This window comes from Dendropsophus ebraccatus, chromosome 5, assembly GCF_027789765.1.
Source record: "Dendropsophus ebraccatus isolate aDenEbr1 chromosome 5, aDenEbr1.pat, whole genome shotgun sequence".
Lineage (NCBI taxonomy): Eukaryota > Metazoa > Chordata > Amphibia > Anura > Hylidae > Dendropsophus > Dendropsophus ebraccatus.
Genome location: NC_091458.1, coordinates 162,455,801 through 162,475,956, shown reverse-complemented (window position 1 = coordinate 162,475,956; position 20,156 = coordinate 162,455,801). Strand labels below are relative to the sequence as shown.

General features: G+C 47.3%; 1 long non-coding RNA gene across 2 annotated transcripts in view; it reads left to right on the top strand.

Annotated features, from left to right (window-relative positions):
• Positions 1-20,156, top strand: part of LOC138793960 (uncharacterized) — a 117,078-nt gene that overhangs the window by 18,263 nt on the left and 78,659 nt on the right. The window contains exon 1 of one of the 2 annotated variants that reach the window (XR_011363379.1): positions 17,778-17,877. The exons of the other annotated variant lie outside the window; for it this stretch is intronic. This is a non-coding gene — a long non-coding RNA (uncharacterized lncRNA). Of the gene's footprint in view, positions 1-17,777; positions 17,878-20,156 lie in introns of those variants that run through there. 2 annotated transcript variants of the gene reach the window in all.

Below are 20,156 nucleotides of genomic sequence, written 5' to 3'. Positions count from 1 at the left end.
ATATTTTAAAGGGACCTTACTACTATACTGGGGCACAGAGCATACCTAATTATTATCTTGCTGTTGCGGTGAGCTGTTGCATTTTTTTGTGTTTTTGTGTGTTTGCAATTGCAGCCATGCTCCTGCCTAGTGTGAACAATGTTCTAGGAGAGCTGACCAATTTTTTCTTTTTTTTCTAATTATTATGTGGGGGCACAGAGGGGTGTAACTACTACATAGGGTAGAGGGGACCTAACTACTGTATGTGTTAGGAGCCTAAAATATTTCTCTGGCAGATTCTGGAGCCCCCTGTGAGTCACTGGATGTAACTGCACTGTGCTATAGGGTTGTAGTGATAGTGGTCATGGTGTGGCGGTATTATGTAATAGTATCATTGGTGAGAGCTTTCTGCTTTGTTCAGAGCAGTTATGTAATCACTGTATGGTGGTAGGAGTGTACTAAGATAGCTACTGTATGTATTGGGGCTCTTAATACCGTGTGGGGGGCACTTTCAGGGCATTATACTGTGTGTGGAGCTCCGATTCGGATAACACTGGGGGGGTACTCTTGTGGGCTTTGCACCGGGCCCACCAGTGTATAAAAACGACTCTAGTTTTATTAGTACCGTATTTGTGGAGATCAGATGTATTGATCACTTTTTATTTTTTTTATATATATAAAATGTAATAAAAAATCACCTTGCGGGAACAATATTGTTTCATTTTAATAGATTGGACAATTACGCACGCTATGGGATATAATGTTTATTTATTTTATTATTTTTATGTGTTTTATTTATAAAATGAGAAAGGGGGTGCTTATATAGACGAGGGACAACTATGAGGAACCCTCGATAGGGATTGGCTCTCAGCTGGTGGCAAAAACAAGGACAGTTCATGACTTTAACATATACATTTAACTCTTTAACTCTTTTCTCTCAGCTGTGCCAGGCAATAGTGAGAGATACTGAGACATCTAGTGGTGGGGGTACAATACTACACCTTCAGCCCAGAATACGTATTTGTTAGGACCAACCGACTTAAAGCAAATCTACCACTAGGTACATCGCTTTGTGTTTTTTAAATGAAAAGACAGGCACCAGCATGGAGAGGCCGGTTGTGCAGTTCTTTGTTTTTTTTTTAGCCTGGTGGTACATTCATTTTAAGAATACAGGACATCAATGGCATATCTGTTCTGAGACATTGCAGACTCACTGCGCTATAGAACTGGATTGGCTTAGGGCCCCATCACGGAGCACAGGCTAAGTGCCCACTAGGTCTTCATCCCCTACCCTGTTCAAGGAAGATTTCAGCAACTGGAGGACACCTTCACAAGTGTGGTCTTTCAGGCACAGGATCAGGGCAGGTGGCTTCAGGTGCTGGTCAGACAGTCCGAGCTGGCCCACGGGAGAGGCAAATGGTACAGAAGCTGTCCGGAAGGAAAGCGAAACAGGTGCAGGTCAGGATACTGACAACACTCAGGCAAGGAGGGACAAGCAGAGCAACTCTAATTAGGTGCAGGTGGAACAGGATTGGTGGAGGCAAAAATAGGCTCTTTCCGGCAAATTTATAGAGAATGGATGGTGCTGCAGGTCACACGCTGACCCACTGGTTCCATTCAAAACAAAGGAGCTGGGGCATCTCTATGGGGAGCACAAAGGTTGGACCCCTCACAATCTCATGCTTGTCCTCTATAAAAATAAATTGTTCTTTCCACTGTTCATTCTTTGGGCAGCTAAAGGAATCCGCCTGTGCATAGAATGGAGTCTATGACACAGGCGGAGACACATGCGCCCGCCGCAGTCCGCAAGCGGACGGAAGATTTTCCATCACATGTCCTCAGTGTGCACATACCCTTACTTGGGAATTCTGTTGAGGACAAACAACTTGAGGAAAGATATGAATATTATCAGGAATCCAAAGAGAAGGTGGTAGTTGGAGTTTGTAAGACCTGGGGTTCCTCTTCAGGATGACAAAGGAGCGAAGAAACCGAGAAGCGAACTTGCAACTCTCATATTCCACATGGAGGGTCAGACCTGGGCAGAACCTTCACTTGAGATCTGCATTCTTTTTTATATGGGCCATTGCTTGCTGGAGGGATGTTGTAGAAAGTTCCTGAATCAGGAATTGGTGGCTGGAACCTCAGTAGACACCAAGACTGGATGTAGAAAGGTGAAGCTTTCTCTGTATGGTTATTGTAACGTAACTCTGCCCAGGAAAAAAGTTGCACCCAGTTATCATGATAATTGCAGACAAAATGCTGCCAGAGATTCCCTAGAGTCTGGTTCACTTGGTTTACTTAGCCTTCGGTCTGCTAATTGTAGCCAGAGGAGTAGCTTAAGTTTGGCTATTCACTACACAACTTTATCTTCCTCTACTACAGCCGGTTGTGTCTGTGCTGTCTATTTCTAAATAGCTTTTTCCGATGCTACACCCGCTGCTCGCTCTTGCTGGCATGTGGTATAGCAGATGTATAGGCCATTTAGAAAAAGTAACCAGGGCCCAGGGAGCACTCTGCTGTTGTGTATGGACAGAACAGGCACTTTAGAATTGGGAACCAGGCAAATGGAACCAGATTCTCTGATAAAGTATATTTTAAAAAGTGTTAAAATTTTAAAATTGTTTGATTTTTTTTTTTTTTTAAATAGACCTAAATATTTATACTCTGGGAAAAAAGAAGGGTAGTCCTGAATATTACCACACACAATACTGGGAGATGTAGTCCTGTATATTACCACACAAACCATGCTGGGTTGCTTTATTTCTTAGTGCAGCCATATACAAGCTCGCTACTAATTGCCCTGTGTAAGAGGGTGGCATACACCATATAGCAGCACTTACCCACAGACTTTACGACAACCTCCAAAAACTAGTGTGACCAGTATTTTTCCTCATCTGCAGCCAATCAGCAGAGTTGCTTTATTTCTTAGTGCAGCCATATCCAAGCTCACTGCTTATTGTCCTGTGTAACAGGTGGCATACACCATATAGCACCACTTACACACAGACTCTATACGACTACCTCCAAAAGTAGTCTGAGTAATATATTTTCTTGGCTTGCTGTGATCTGTAGTGCAGCTGTTTTAGTCTTGACTGTGCAGTGTCCATAAAATGGTGAACCCCAGGGGTAAGGGCCGAGGGTGTGGGGTTCCAAGCGATGCAGTGGGCCGAGTCTGTGGTTCTGGGCAGGGTGACACAGCAGCACCTGTTGAGGAGGTAGCGGGGGCACACCGCAGACATCCACTCCCTAGCTGCTTCTCGCAACTTACGGGGTCTCAGGGTACACCGCTATTGAAACCGCAGCAGTGTGAACAGGAGATCACGTGGATAGCGGATAATGTGTCCAGTAACCTATCCACCACCCAGTCTTCCACGCAGTTCACCCACGCTACCCAAGGGAGTGGAACGAAGGGATTCAGATCCACCATGCTCCAAGGAACTCTTTTCTGGACCCTTCCCTGAGTCTGAGCAACTGGAGCAGTTGATCTGTCCCAAGGTGACTGACCCGAACTGGGTGGATAAGCCTAGTGTAGACAGTGCTTCTGAGGGGGAGGCAAGTACAGCCACAGAACTGGTTAAAGGGGAAGAGGGGTGGGCAGAGGTAGAAGCAGGGCCAGGGCAAGTAAATCAGCAACTGTTTCATGGAGTCAAACTCCCGTGGCCAGGCCTAGATGTTCGCAAGTCTGGAGGTTCTTTAAAGAAACTGTGAATTACTGACGGACTTCTGAGCCTGGAGTTGCTGCCCTATCGGCTGGTAGAGACAGAGGCTTTTAGGAACCTCATGGCAGTGGCTGTCCTTCGGTACACTGTCCCCAGCCTCCACTATTTTCCACAGTGTGCTGTCCCAGCCCTACACCAGCACGTGTCAGATCACGTGTCAGAACATCATCCGTGCCCTGACCAACTCGGTCAGTGACAAGGTTCACCTAACCACAGACACGTGACCAAGTGCTGGCAGGAAGGGACACTATATCTCCCTGACGGCACATTGGGTCAACTTGGTGGAGGCTGGGACAGAGTCTGACCCTGGTTCCGCTCATGTGCTGCCCACAACGAGGTTTGCGGGGCCTACCTTAGTTGCGGTCTTATCTTTTCCTCCAAAACCTCTTTCTCCCCCTTCTCTTCTTCCTACTCCTCTCTATTACCCTCCATGAGCACGTTGCCTCCATTTGGTAGCGCTAGGTGCATCAGCACTGCGGTGGGTAAGCGCCAACAGGCGGTGTTGAAACTGCTGAGCTTAGGCGACGAGAGGCACACCACCCAGGAGCTGTTGCAGGGCATCACGGCGCAGACCAATCTTTGGCTGGCTCCACTGAGCCTCAAACCAGGCATGGTGGTGTGTAACAACAGAACCTGGTGGTGGCTCTGCAACTCGGAAGCCTAAAAACCTACCCCAATTTGGCTGACTTGCGCATTTCCGCAAGTCAACAACAGATGCTGGCCCTGTTAGGGCAGTGCAAAGGGGGTACCCATGCTCAATCCTTAGCTGTTGAGCATGTATGGCCTAAAGAGGAGGAATTGGTGGAGGAGGAAATTGAGAGTCAGTCTATTGAGGAGAGGGAATTCTTGCATGTTGGGACCCTGGTGCACATGGCTGACTTTATGTTAGGATGTCTTTCCCGTGACCCTCAGGTTAAAATAATTTTGACAACGACTTCTGGCTGTTCACCCTCCTGTACCCTCGGTACAAACAGAACTTTTCCACTCTCATTCCTGCCGTGGAACGCAGTATGAGAGTGAATCAATATCAAAAGGTGCTGGTGCAGCTGCTAAAAATTTACTTCCCATCTGATACCACTAGCGCCAGAGGACGTAGTTCTGTGGGCCAAAAAGCGGGGGAGAGGAGAGGTGGAGCAGTCAGCTTGTCAAGGGGCAGGGGAACACTCTCCAAGGCCTTTGACAGTTTCATGGCACCCCAGCAAGACTATGTCACCCGTACCCAGTCTAGACAGTAGTAGGGGAGTAGGGGGAGGCCTTCAGGAAGATGGTGAGGGAGTACCTTGCTTACCATACCAACATCCTTTACTCTGCTATATACAACTACTGGGTTGCAAAGCTGGATACGTGGCCCGAACTGGCGTTTTACGCCTTGGAGGTGCTGGCCTGCCCTGCCGCTAGCGTGTTGTCAGAGCGGGTCTTCAGTGCACCTGGTGGGATCATCACTGATAAGCGTACCCGCCTGTCAACTGACAGCGCTGACAGGCTGGCATTTATAAAAATGAACAAAGCCTGAATTTCACCTGAATTCAACTGTCCACCCGGGGAAAGCAGCTCAACATTTTTTGTATATTCTCTCCTCCTCCTCTTCCTCCTCCTCCTTTAATTCTCAGTGAACAGCCAATTCTTCTTCCACCATGCTGTTTCTTGCATAACATTTGGGAGGCTCACCTGCTCCCGTTTCTACCTTGGTCACTCTGTCTTCACTGCTATGCTGTGTCAGGCATAGTTTTTGGAAGGCTCACTTGCTACCGCTTCTACCTTGGTCACTCTGTCATCTCCGCCATGTTGTGTCTGGCATAACTTTTGGGAGGCTCATCTGCTACCCCTTCTACCTTGGTCACTCTGTCCTCACTGCCATGCTGTGTCTGGCATAATTCTTGGGACGCTCACCTGCTACCGCTTCTACCTTGATCACTCTGTCCTCACTGCCATGCTGTGTCAGGCATAATTTTTGAAAGGCTCACTTGCTACCTCACTTTTAATGGTTCCCTGTGTGCTCACTGCCATGCTGTGTTGGGCATAATTTTTGAGAGACTCACTTGCTGACTCACTTTCAATGGCTCCCTGTGTCCTCACTGCCATGCTGTGTCTGGCATAATTTTTGGGAGGCTCACCTGCTACCGCTTCTACCTTGGTCACCCTGTCCTCACTGCCATAATTTTTGAAAGGCTCACTTGCTACCTCACTTTTAATGGTTCCCTGTGTCCTCATTGCCATGCTGTGTCAGGCATAATTTTTGGAAGGCTTACTTGCTACCTCACTTTTAATGGTTCCCTGTGTCCTCACTGCCATGCTGTGTTGGGCATAATTTTTGGGAGGCTCACTTGCTACTGCTTCTACCTTGGTCACTTTGTCCTCACTGCCATGATTTTGGAAGGCTCACTTGCTACCTCACTTTTAATGGTTCCCTGTGTCCTTACTGCCATGCTGTGTCGGGCATAATTTTTGGGAGGCTCACCTGCTACCGCTTCTACCTTGGTCACCCTGTCCTCACTGCCATAATTTTTGAAAGGCTCACTTGCTACCTCACTTTTAATGGTTCCCTGTGTCCTTACTGCCATGCTGTGTCTGGCATAATTTTTGGGAGGCTCACTTGCTACCTCACTTTTAATGGTTCCCTGTGTCCTCATTGCCATGCTGTGTCAGGCATAATTTTTGGAAGGCTTACTTGCTACCTCACTTTTAATGGTTCCCTGTGTCCTCACTGCCATGCTGTGTTGGGCATAATTTTTGGGAGGCTCACTTGCTACTGCTTCTACCTTGGTCACTTTGTCCTCACTGCCATGATTTTGTAAGGCTCACTTGCTACCTCACTTTTAATGGTTCCCTGTGTCCTTACTGCCATGCTGTGTCGGGCATAATTTTTGGGAGGCTCACCTGCTACCGCTTCTACCTTGGTCACCCTGTCCTCACTGCCATAATTTTTGAAAGGCTCACTTGCTACCTCACTTTTAATGGTTCCCTGTGTCCTTACTGCCATGCTGTGTCTGGCATAATTTTTGGGAGGCTCACTTGCTACCTCACTTTTAATGGTTCCCTGTGTCCTCATTGCCATGCTGTGTCAGGCATAATTTTTGGAAGGCTTACTTGCTACCTCACGTTTAATGGTTCCCTGTGTCCTCACTGCCATGCTGTGTTGGGCATAATTTTTGGGAGGCTCACTTGCTACTGCTTCTACCTTGGTCACTTTGTCCTCACTGCCATGATTTTGGAAGGCTCACTTGCTACCTCACTTTTAATGGTTCCCTGTGTCCTTATTGCCATGCTGTGTCTGGCATAATTTTTGGGAGGCTCACTTGCTACCTCACTTTTAATGGTTCCCTGTGTCCTCATTGCCATGCTGTGTCAGGCATAATTTTTGGAAGGCTTACTTGCTACCTCACGTTTAATGGTTCCCTGTGTCCTCACTGCCATGCTGTGTTGGGCATAATTTTTGGGAGGCTCACTTGCTACTGCTTCTACCTTGGTCACTTTGTCCTCACTGCCATGATTTTGGAAGGCTCACTTGCTACCTCACTTTTAATGGTTCCCTGTGTCCTCACTGCCATGCTGTTTCGGGCATAATTTTTGAGAGGCTCTCCTGCTACCGCTTCTACCTTGGTCATTCTGTCCTCACTGCCATAATTTTTGGAAGGCTCACTTGCTACCTCAGTTTAAATGGTTCCCTGTGTTGTCACTGCCATGCTGTGTCAGGCTAAATTTTGGGGTGGTTCATATGCTACATCTGTTTTAATGGTTCCCTGTGTTCTCATTGCGATGCTGTGTCAGGCTTAAATTTTGGGTGGTTCATATGCTACCCTTCTTTTAATGGTTCACTGTGTTCTCACTGCCATGCTGTGTGAGGCTAAATTTTGGGGTAGTTCATATGCTACCTCTGTTTTAATGGTTCACGGTTTTCTCACTGCCATGCTGTTTCAGGCTAAATTTTGGGGTAGTTCATGTGCTACCTCTGTTTTAATGGTTCCCTGTGTTCTTAATGCCATGCTGTGTCAGGCTAAATTTTGGGGTTGTTCATATGCTACCTCTGTTTTATTGGTTCACGGTATTCTCACTGCCATGCTGTTGCCCAGAATTTGGTTTAATGGTGCCAGCCTCAGAGGCATCCAGGCATGCTGCCCCGGCTGTTTCCTGTCCATTTCTGTGCTGTTTCCATCATTTTCTGAAGTTGACAGGTTTTCACAAACTTCCCTGTACAGAGCTTGGGTCCCCTGCAAAAATGCTTGAGTTTCCCATTGACTTCAATGGGGTTCGTTACTCGAAACGAGCACCAGAGTATCTGGAAATATTTGTCTCGAGTAACGAGCACCCGATCATTTTTAGTACCGGCTTATCACTACTAGTAACACCTTAAGTATGCCACCAGTCAAGTACCACAGATATGCCGTCATGAACAGGATTTGAGCCTTGTTGCTGCCTATTTTTGCATAATTGTGTAAGTTGCATTTTTTGGGTGCATTTTTAAGAACTGTGTAATTTCTCCCGCCAAAGTGAATTACAACTGTGAACACCCAAACCAGTATTCCCAGAAAATAAGTTCCCCAAATATAACTATCTTAACTCAGGAGCCATCTTTATTAAACTGGGATTGTATCCTGTGTTTTCTAACTACACCATCACTTTCAAATAGACCACCCCCACAAGCACGGGAAAGCCAAGTAAAAGACAGCCAATTTTGCAGCACTGCCCCAAGGCGGAACCCAAAGTGCACACCAGTGTTCCCAGGCGGAACAAAAGAAAGCACGGACCACAACCAGAAGTTTCAGAACCACCATCTTGCTACTCCTTTAGTACTCCTGTTGCCCAGTGACGCACCACAAGTTGCAGAAGAACCCAAAGTTTTCTGACATCATAGCGGAGCTCCTATTTCATCTTCTCCATCACTCTTCTGGTGTTTAGGGGACGATGTATTCACTAGATTCCAATACCCAGCCTAATGTCAGCGCTCCCACTGCAGCCTCTGTCTCTCCGGATCTACCAGCGTTCTCTGGTGCAGTCGCTCCATCCCAACCGGCCATGGCTGTTCACCCAGCTTCCATCTTCCTACACCCGTCTAAGGTTCGTACCTGGGCACCTGCTCACAAGACCAGCCTTGATGCCATCCTGAACAAGCTGTAGAAAGAATTTGAGATCCAGTCAACCTCTGAAGTAAGGCTCATATTCTATGACGTCAGAAGCCAGGTGAGACCCTCAGAGACTATGCACTCGAACTACACGCTGCCTTCAGAGCTGTACTCCAGCGGGACACCATCACACCTGCAGATGCAGAGCACATCATCATGGACAGATTCATAGAGGGGGTAGATTCCAGATCCACACAAGATCGACTCCGGGACTTAGCCAAGCAGAACCCTGGCATGCCACTCACTGAATTTAAAAGTCTGGTGCTCAAGTCTCTCAGTCTTCCAGTTGCTAGTGATACACGCAAAGAGACAGTCTACTTCTAGCCCATTTCTGACTAGTGCACCTGTCCCTCCAGTGCTCCCAGATATTCCACCCAGTCAGACACTACAAGCTGCCGCCACTCCTGTTAACCCCTTACAGGAACAAGAAGAGACAATGGCAGAGACTCTCAAAACTGAATGTCAGGCACTAAAAGACTTAAAAATTCAACTTGCATCTAATTCCGAAGAGTCTTCCCGCAGTAGACCACGCTCCCCTGATTCACACATCCACCTTGCTAGTCCTGATCGACACCCACCAAGGAGAGGGCCCCCTTCCGAAAGACCCTATTGTACCTTCTGTAAGAGAAATGGCCATTACAGGAGGGAGTGCTTCCAGTCAAATGGGATGCCCCCCAGGGGAAGAGACAAACCCTCGGGTGGAAAACCCTCAAGGTTTAAGAAGGCGTCCAAATGGGAATCAAGGTTTCTATCGTCCTGCCGACATGTAACTGTCAGTGGTGTTCCCCTAGATGCTCTAATAGACACTGGCTCTCAAGTCACTATCATTGATCATCAGGTGTTCAAAAAACACTTTGACCGCTCTCAACTGTTTTGCAAATTTCCAGGAGGTCTGTCACTTGTTGCAAGTAATGGTACACCCAGATTGGCTACTGGGAAGCTACTATTCAGTTAGGTAGAGATAGGATACCAGGTTAAGGTATTATTGTGACTGAAACATCTGGTGGTACTAGTTCTGATACGGTACTAGGCATGAATGCAATCCGGCACTGTTTTGATGATGTTTTTGAAGCCTTGCATGCCTCTCTTTCCTCTGTTTCTTCCTCTAACAGACACTCAGTCCCGAAAGCCATCAGCAGGCTCAACACCCAATAGAAGTTTTCCAGTTCACAGGGAGAGATTTGCAGAGTCAGAATTGAAGACCCACGTCCAATATACCTCTCGGGCAATAGTGAGACGGTGATCTGGTGCAGGGCATGACCTGGTATAAGGAATGAGGACTACCAAGCCAGCTTGGACTCCATCAATGTGGATAGCCATCCATTGATCAAAGCAGCACGAAGCCTTGTCACAGTTTCCAACGGGCAAGTACCAGTCCACCTTGTCAACCTCAGTGATGTTACTACTCGGCTACCCAAGTACCATGCAGTGGCTCAGCTACACCAACTTCATCCAGAAGTTGTTCTTGCGAAGAACCCCGAAGCCAAACAGAGGTAAGTCAATTGGCATCCTGCGTCCACACTTGCCGCCCCTTGGTGGTCTGAAGGATGCCAAACTCATCCAAGACAGCCAAAGTCCTTGGGCAGCACCCATTGTCCTGGTAAAAAACAAAGATGGCGTTAACAGAAGTGTTGACTACAGAAAACTCTACACCATCACCCACAAAGATGCCTATCCTCTCCCCTGGATAGAGGAATCACTGGCAGCATTGTGGTCAGCATCCTACTTCTTTGTAGCTCCAGAAGACTGGGAGAAAACTGCCTTCACTACTCCCATGGGACTTCATGAATTCGCTGGGATGCCATTCACCCTATGCAATGCTCCTGCAACCTTCTAGTGACTAATGGAAAGATGTCTTGGCCATGTCAATTTCCAAAGTGTTCTGCTGTACCTGGGTGACGTCATTGTATACTCCAGTTCTTACCAAGACCACCTGCAGCACATAACCGAAGTCTTCCAAGTTCTCATCCGTCACGGCTTACAAATCAAGTGTCATTTGTTGAAACCCGTGTCAAATACCTGGGCCATGTTGTCAGTTCCACAGGCATCCAGCCTGACCCAGAAAAGACAGCTGCAGTAAAGAATTGGGCGACCCCCAAGACTTAAAGACGTGAGAAGCTTCCTGGGATTTGCAGGATATTACAGGCGCTTCATTCCACACTTTGCACAAATTGCTGCTCCCCTCACAGAGCTGTTGTGTGGCTGCTCAAAAGATGTTCCTGGCAAAAGACTTTCCATCAACTGGCAACAAGAACAAGAAAAAGCCTTCCAGGCGCTAAAGCCTCTTATCTCATCATCCAATTCTGGCCACTCAGATTACAGCCAGCCATTCCAGCTATACACAGACGCCAGCTATCAAGGCCTAGGAGCTGTCCTCTCACAAGTCCAAACAAAGAGCGCGTTATCGCCTGTGCGTGTAGAAGCCTCCCAGAAAGTGAGAATGACCAGAACTATAGCTCCTTCAAGTTAAAACTCCTAGCCTTAGTCTGGGCTGTAACTGAAAAATTCTAAGACTATCTGGCGGCCCCTGGTTTCACTGTGTACCCAGAAAACAAACCTCTGGCGCACCTCAACACTGCTAAACCTGGTGAGATGGGCCTCACGTCCGGCAAACATCAACTTCACCATCAAGTACCGCAGCGGCAAGGCCAATGTGAACGCTGATGCCTTATCCCCAGGGCTGAGGGGTCGGTAAGCTGCAGCTCTGACTCCGATTCCTGAATTTTATCAGGACCGACTCGGACTCGGACTCCTGCTCCTTGATAAATGGCCGGTCATATACCAGGGGAGATATCTATCACACCGGCTCAGCAGCTTCTCCCTAATGTCCTACATGATCTGAGGGAATATATACTGTATATACAGCAGCTTCTCCTGTGTGTGCAGTGGGTGCAGCCAGTCTCCAGCCTCCATGTCCTGAACTACTCACAACTAGACTAGAGGGAGCAGGTGGTCGTTTCCTGCTGACATCTTCTATGTTTCTAACTAAATATTCACCACAGAAACACTAACACTGCCCGATCCCTGTAATATAGAGGTCACACATAGTGATATACAGGGGGTCACACATAGTGATATACAGGGGTCACACATAGTGATATAGGGAGAGGGGTCACACATAGTGATATAGAGAGAGGTCACACATAGTGATATAGAGGGGGGGGTCACACATAGTGATATAGAGGGGGGGGGTCACACATAGTGATATAGAGAGGGGTCACACATAGTGATATAGAGAAGGGTCACACATAGTGATATAGAGAGGGGTCACACATAGTGATATAGAGGGGTCACACATAGTGATATAGAGGGGTCACACATAGTGATATAGAGAGGTCACACATAGTGATATAGAGAGGGGTCACACATAGTGATATAGAGAGGGGTCACACATAGTGATATAGAGAGGGGTCACACATAGTGATATAGAGAGGTCACACATAGTGATATAGAGAGGGGTCACACATAGTGATATAGAGAGAGAGGTCACACATAGTGATATAGAGAGGGGTCACACATAGTGATATAGAGAGGGTCACACATAGTGATATAGAGAGGGGTCACACATAGTGATATAGAGAGGGGTCACACATAGTGATATAGAGAGGGGTCACACATAGTGATATAGAGAGAGGTCACACATAGTGATATAGAGGGGTCACACACAGTGATATAGAGGGGTCACACATAGTGATATAGAGAGGGGTCACACATAGTGATATAGAGGGGTCACACATAGTGATATAGAGGGGTCACACATAGTGATATAGAGAGGTCACACATAGTGATATAGAGAGGGGTCACACATAGTGATATAGAGAGGGGGGGTCACATAGTGATATAGAGGGGTCTCTGTGGGTGCGGGGGCACGCCATAACACACACACACACACACACAGCTGCAGCCATAGAAGACTGAAGAAAACCCAGCCCTGAGGACAGAGGTTACAGCTACACTCCTTATGTCTCCTCCTCCTCCTCTATATTACACAGGATATCTCCATATTACACTGCTGCTCATATACAGTCATCCAGCATCCAGGGAGAGACCAGCACAGATCTCCCCCCGCACAATGGACTCTTCCAGCTCAGAAACAACCTGCCAAATAGTCACCGACAACCTCTCCCCGACCACCCAGTGTCCTATTACTGATATATCCCCGACCACCCTTATGTAATAGGGCCAGTGTCCTATTACTGATATATTCCCCGACCACCCTTATGTAATAGGGCCAGTGTCCTATTACTGATATATTCCCCGACCACCCTTATGTAATAGGGCCAGTGTCCTATTACTGATATATCCCCCGACCACCCTTATGTAATAGGGACAGTGTCCTATTACTGATATATTCCCCGACCACCCTTATGTAATAGGGCCAGTGTCCTATTACTGATATATTCCCCGACCACCCTTATGTAATAGGGCTAGTGTCCTATTGCTGATATATATCCCCGACCACTCTTATGTAATAGGGCCAGTGTCCTATTACTGATATATTCCCCGACCACCCTTATATAATAGGGCCAGTGTCCTATCACTGATATATTCCCCGACCCCCTTATGTAATAGCCAGTGACCTATTACTGATATATTCCCCGACCACCCTTATGTAATAGGATCGGTGCTGTATTACTGATATATTCCCCGACCACCCTTATGTAATAGGGCCAGTGCTGTATTACTGATATATTCCCCGACCACCCTTATGTAATAGGGCCAGTGCTGTATTACTGATATATTCCCCGACCACCCTTATGTAATAGGGCCAGTGTCCTATTACTGATATATATCCCCGACCACCCTTATATAATAGGGCCAGTGTCCTATTACTGATATATTCCCCGACCACCCTTATGTAATAGGGCCAGTGTCCTATTACTGATATATTCACCGACCACCCTTATGTAATGGGGCCAGTGTCCTATTAGAATGTTGCTCATAATATATATTGATGAGCAAAACTTATAAAATTCATATCAAAACTTAATTTTAAATTGTTCTAAGTTTTTTTTTAAAGCAGAACTCGGAGTTGGTACATTTTTTTCCGACTCCAGACAAAACTAGTTCCGACTCCACTTGTGAAGATAAGTGGGGAGATGTTGAGATGCCACCCTTCTATAACCAGTTTGCCCATCAGAAAGTGATGATGGTGGCCAAACAAGATGAAGACAGTCCCAAGACTGACCCTTGCCAAGACCTGTTTAAATGGAAGTTACTCCAGTCGAAAAGTGGTGTCCTTGGGGAGCTCCAAAAAAACCTGCTTATCGTCAAGGTACCCCTCAGGCTACGCAAAGCTCCCCTAGATATAGACCTAGACTCTGGCTCCAACAAAAACGTCTCTTTCTGCAGAGAGGCCTAGTCCTCAGAAATTCCCTAGACCCTTTCACAGGTGAAAGAGTCCGGCAGATCCTAATCCCCAGGCGAGATGCCAAAATGATCCTGGATGCTTACCATGATCAATCCGGCCACTTCGGAGTGCTTAAAACAGAAGTAACAATCCGAAGAAGATTCTAATGGGTCGGTATGAAAACTGACATTGAAGGATGGTGCCAAAATTGCTCAGATTGCAACCTTGCCAAAAGAGGGAAATCAGAAGCCCGTGCACCCTTGCACCTTATCAGCACCTCCAGATCAGGAGAACTTGTGACCTTAGATCATGTAAAACTGGCCCCTACAAGATCCGGCTACAGTTATGTCCTCACCACAATTGACCACTACAGCAAGTGGGCAGTACTAGTTCCAGTGAAAGCCTTGATCGCCAAAACCACAGCCATCATGCTGGATCACCACTATGTCAAACACTATGGCTGCCCAGAAGCCATCCTCTCAGACCAAGGTCTAGCATTTGAATCCCAACTCTTTCAAAATGTATGTCAGCACCATGAGTGCAGGAAGCTAAGAGGCATAGCGGGTCACCCACCAGGAAATGTGTGAGCGCATCACCAAGTAGTCATCAACATGCTGAGATTAGCTGCTGTTTCCAAACCAAGCGAATGGCCTGAACTCCTTGGAGAACTGGTAGAAATCTACATCAACACTGCTACACTCCATTTTACCTCATGTTCGGGCAACAAGGCCAACAACCTAAGGACATGGCCTTAGGTATCCAAGTCTCAGATTCTGATAACTCGCTACCAAAAACAGACTGGGTACAAGAGCACCAGCGGAGAATCCAAGAAGCGCAACAGATAGTAAACAGCAGGATGAAAGAAGCCCATCATCGCAAAGAGGAAGATTATACCCAGCGTGCCAAGGCCCAACTTTTTAAAATTGGTGGCATAGTCTGGCTCAGTCGGGCATCATTCAGAGAAACTTGATCCACTGTGGGAAGAGGAGCCTCTCATTGTAATTTCCATCCCGCATGAAGCTGCTGGCGTTTAACAGGTTCAGAAGACTGGAAAAGTACCTGTAAAAGTCCACTGTAACTGGCTGAAACTCTGTATCAACAGAGACCTAACTCCACGTCTATCAGCCACTAAAAGCCACAAGATCCATTTTTCTCCTTAATGCAGAACCTCTCTACCTACCCTACGGCTCAACTACTAACCCAGTTCCAGTAGAGGTTCCCTATAACCCACCAAGAAGCTCAGATCACTTATCTCCCTACCAACCGGCGGACAACCGCTCCCCTGACTTTGCTGTCCTCCCAGAAGAATTTGCCCTCAGAAGATCAACCAGGCCCAACAAAGGTCAACCACAAGCTCGCTACCATGAGATTTGTTTTTTGCCCCTCGATTGTTTAGTTTGCCCCTCGATTTATTATTCCCTCAATTGTTTGTATATATGTTAGAGTACTTGGATTAGTTAGGAACTTTATGCCAAAAGCCAGGGACTAATAGACTTCAACAAATGTATATACAGTATGTTGCTCTCAAAGACTTTTGATGAAAAGTTTACCAATTTATTTGCACTATGGATGATTTAATTATTGCCTCCTGAACAGTTATAATGTTTTTTATACTGTTGCAACTGTTATTTATTATGTTGCCAAGTTATAACCCTTGCGGTGCCTTAACGAAGCATTTTCTAGTTTCACCACTAGGTGTCAGTGGTATTTATAAACTTTGTGTGTTGCACAGCTGAAGTAAGCCAAGGGTTACCGTTATTACTGTACCATGTGGTCTGTGCTGACTTATAGAGGATACTCTCTCTTCTTCTACCTATCCCTGCTCTCCACACACACACACACACACACACACACACACACACACAGTCCCTGGGGAAGTAACCTGTGTGGACAGGAAGTTTAGTTTAGCCTAGTGTAGACAGTGTGAAGTGAGGTAGTGAGACACACGAGTCAAAGCAGCCAGAGACAGTTTCTCCAGTCTATCCATTATAGTTACTATGCAGTGCTAGACACCACAAAGGGAGAAAGTCAGGGATAAACCCAGTCCAGGACGAGAACCACCCTACAAAGTGAGGGACAGTATCCTGAAACAAGAGGAAGTAGCCTGGATAGAACAAAGATACCAGAAGGTCTACGTATTCTATCTTGCAGTGCAAGTGACACGGGGACACCCTTGGACACTTAGCTTTACCCAGGTAACCACAGCTGGGTCTTGTATCACCCTGGTAGGACAAGTAGCTCAAAACTGTAGGGCAGAAGGTGGTCAGACATTAGTCTAAACACGTGTACAAGTATCTCTCACTCTCAAGTATCTCTCCAAAGTTCTGGCAGAGCACAGTAATACTTTGGGTTGGGACTCCCTTGGCAAACTTCTCTCCTCTATGCTGCTCCACTCTACTCTAAACTCTCAACTATACAAGCACAGCTACAACTACCTTTCTGCCAAAGTGTTTAGGTTGTTCAGAGACTGTACAGTAAAGCTGTTCCTTTTATTTCACTGGGACTCAGTCTTCCTTACAACAGCACTTATACACCTCCTCCACACACCGTTGGTCATTTCCCCTCCCTTTCTGTGGGTGGTGGTACCGATAGTCCGGGTGCGTCAATTGCCACTCAGGACTATCGTGACAAGAGCCCAAGGGACCCATCATAGCCCTGCAGGCAAAGGCGGAACTACCGCCGTACGGGGGAATTTACATGGGATTGCCTACATGGGGCGGTTAACTATCAGGATTACCTACACGGGAGAGAGGGGGTTAACTTACATGGGATTGCTTGCATGGGGGGGTTAACTAACGGGATTGCCTACACGGGAGAGAGGGGGTTAACTTACATGGGATTGCTTACATGGGTGGTTAACTAACAGGCTTGCCTACATGGAAGAGAGGGGGTTAACTTACATGGGATTGCTTGCATGGGGGGGTTGACTAACAGGATTACCTACATGGGAGAGCAGAGGTTACTTTACATGGGATTGCCTACATTGGAAGGGGGGGGGGGCAATTAGCATGCATGGGTTTGCCCACATGGGGGGAGGGGGGTTACTTACACAGGATTGCTTACATTTGGGGGGGGGGGGGTTACTTACATGAAATTACCCACATGGGGGGGGGGGGGTAACTTGCAGGTGGAAGCCTGTATGAGGGAAATGGTTAACCAAGTGACATGACTACATGGGAAGGATGGAGCATAACTACCAGGGGAGATGCCTACAGGAGGGGGCTAACTATCCAAGATCCAAGGAAATGGCTACATAGGGGGAGATTAACTTCCAGGGGGGTTAAATTACAGGGGGATGCCTACCTACCAGGGACACTAACTATGGGAGAAATAGCTACATGGGGATACTACCTACTAAGGGGGCTACCTGCACAGAGAGGCCTAACTACTATACAGATGCACAGCGGGGTACGACTACTATATAGGGGCACAGACGGCCCTAACTACTATATGGGGGGTAGAGAAGGGTCTAACTACTTAATAAGGGACACCGTGGTCTAACTACTTTATGGATACAGAGGGGACTACTATATGAGGGAACCGATGGAGCAAATAAATGTGTAGGATGATGAGTGAGGAACCTAAACTGTTTGTCTGGCAGATCCTAAAGATCCATGGTGGCCCAGGCTGGACGGAGAAGAAGGGAAAAAGTGAGCAACTCCAATTGGAGAAGACGACTCCTGTGATGCACTCAAAGAACACGTCCCCTGTGAGTTATTGGCTGTAACTGCACTGTAATCACTTATGGTGTGTAGAGCTTATACAGGCCACTATATGGCCACTGGTGATATTGGACTGTGGTTTTTATTCCGTAGCAGTGGTAGCATTATTCAGTATGTAGTGATAATAGTGAGAGGTGGTAATATTTGTCCCATGTAAACTGGTACTGTTTGTATTATTCATCTTAAAGTGACAGTACCACCAGGCCCAGGCTGACCCACCCCCAGTGGGAGGAAACCCCCGCCCCTCTATGATAGGGTTCCATTGATTCTAATGGAGTCACGTCATGGAGGGGCTGGGGTTTCTTCCCACTAGGGGTGGGTCGGCCGCCTCCAGTGCTTCAGCCTGGGCCTGGTGGTACTGTCACTTTAACATACTTGATTTGGTTGGTAACAGTATAGTGGTAATGGCAGTGGTCATGGTGCTGTAATGCTTTTCCTAATACTATATATACATATTGCTCTCTCTTCACTGCTTAGTGGTCAGTTGTTGGGGGGGGGGGGGGCAATCAAAAGTTTGCTATGGGGCTAGTTCTAGTTACGCCCCTGCCTGCAGGTCTTTGACCATTTGGGGAACGCAGCCAGCCACAACAAAAAGCAGGTACCAACATCCCACCTGAGTGCTGGACTAGCACTGGCGTCGTGACGATACTATCCCTGGCTGAGCTGTACAACACAACCGGTCAACCACCACAGAGGTGGCATCACTAATAACACCTTAAGTACGTCACCGGTCGAGTACCACAGAGGGTAAGGGTAAGATAGGGTATGGGTAATATAGGGTTAGGGTAAGGTAAAGATAGGGTTAGGGTAAGATAAACATAGGGTATAGGTAAGGTAAAGATAGAGTAGAGGAAAGGGCATGTAAGGAAACACTCGGTAAATGCTTTTTGCCTTCACTGTCTTTATTTACATTGTATAAAGTTACATGTTGAGAAATATATATATATATATGTTATTTATTACATTCAATTACATAGTTTTTCTAGATTCCCAGGGTTCTAGTTGGTCCACACTGACCAGCTACAGAGCATTGTGGGTATCTCACACCATGCCACCAACTGATTAATAAATTAAGTGACTGTAATAGGATAAGTAGATTTACTGGGATAATAAGCAAAGGTCAGCTTTCTGTCATCCTTGCCGATTATAATGTGAGGTTGGAAATCGTATCGGGTCTAATCCATATTTTACTTCTGAGAAGGTTTTAAGGCAAGTAGGTGACAACCACCTCCTCCGTGGTTATGGTTGTTTTTGTAGTAGTGCTTGTTACATTTGCCGTATCGACTGTGAAGGTCTCCGATAAGGTTTTGGTTTGAACTGGCTGATTGATATACAATGTAGGCTGGAAAGGTTGCTGGTTTAGGGCAACAGTCACATTGCCAGAATTTTGAGGTGCCGGTCTGTCACTGAATGGCACAAGAAGACCAGAGCCGACAGTTATCCTGGAGTAAAATGGAGTGACTGAGCTGTTGGTGCTGGTTGTAACGGTGGTGGGAGTGATGGTCTTCACTTCATAATAGACAGTTGTGATCTCATTCAGCTCTAAAGTTGTCATCTCTGTGCCGTTCACCAGTTGCCATAAGGAGGTGACAGTAAGTACGCTGCTGCTCCTCAGCGTGGTCACAGTTATGTTTTTTTGTGGCTGAGGGGAAGTTTGCTGCATTGTTGTTGGCATTGCTGGAGGTGCTGTAGCATTTAGGGGGGGATTTTGGACAGTGATGTTAGGATTTGTTGTATTTGGAGAGTTGAAAAGGGTTATGGCAGCTGGAGGAGTAGGAATAGGGATGGTAGTGTTTGGGGCTGCTGTAGTGGGGACGGGAGTGTTTGGGGCTGCTGTAGTGGGGACGGGAGTGTTTGGGGCTGCTGTAGTGGGGACGGGAGTGTTTGGGGCTGCTGTAGTGGGGACGGGAGTGTTTGGGGCTGCTGTAGTGGGGACGGGAGTGTTTGGGGCTGCAGTAGTGGGGACGGGAGAGTTTGGGGCTGCTGTAGTGGGGACGGGAGTGTTTGGGGCTGCTGTAGTGGGGACGGGAGTGTTTGGGGCTGCAGTAGTGGGGACGGGAGTGTTTGGGGCTGCAGTAGTGGGGACGGGAGTGTTTGGGGCTGCAGTAGTGGGGGCGGGAGTGTTTGGGGCTGCAGTAGTGGGGACGGGAGTGTTTGGGGCTGCCGTCGTGGGGACGGGAGTGTTTGGGGCTGCAGTAGTGGGGACGGGAGTGTTTGGGGCTGCAGTAGTGGGGACGGGAGTGTTTGGGGCTGCAGTAGTGGGGAC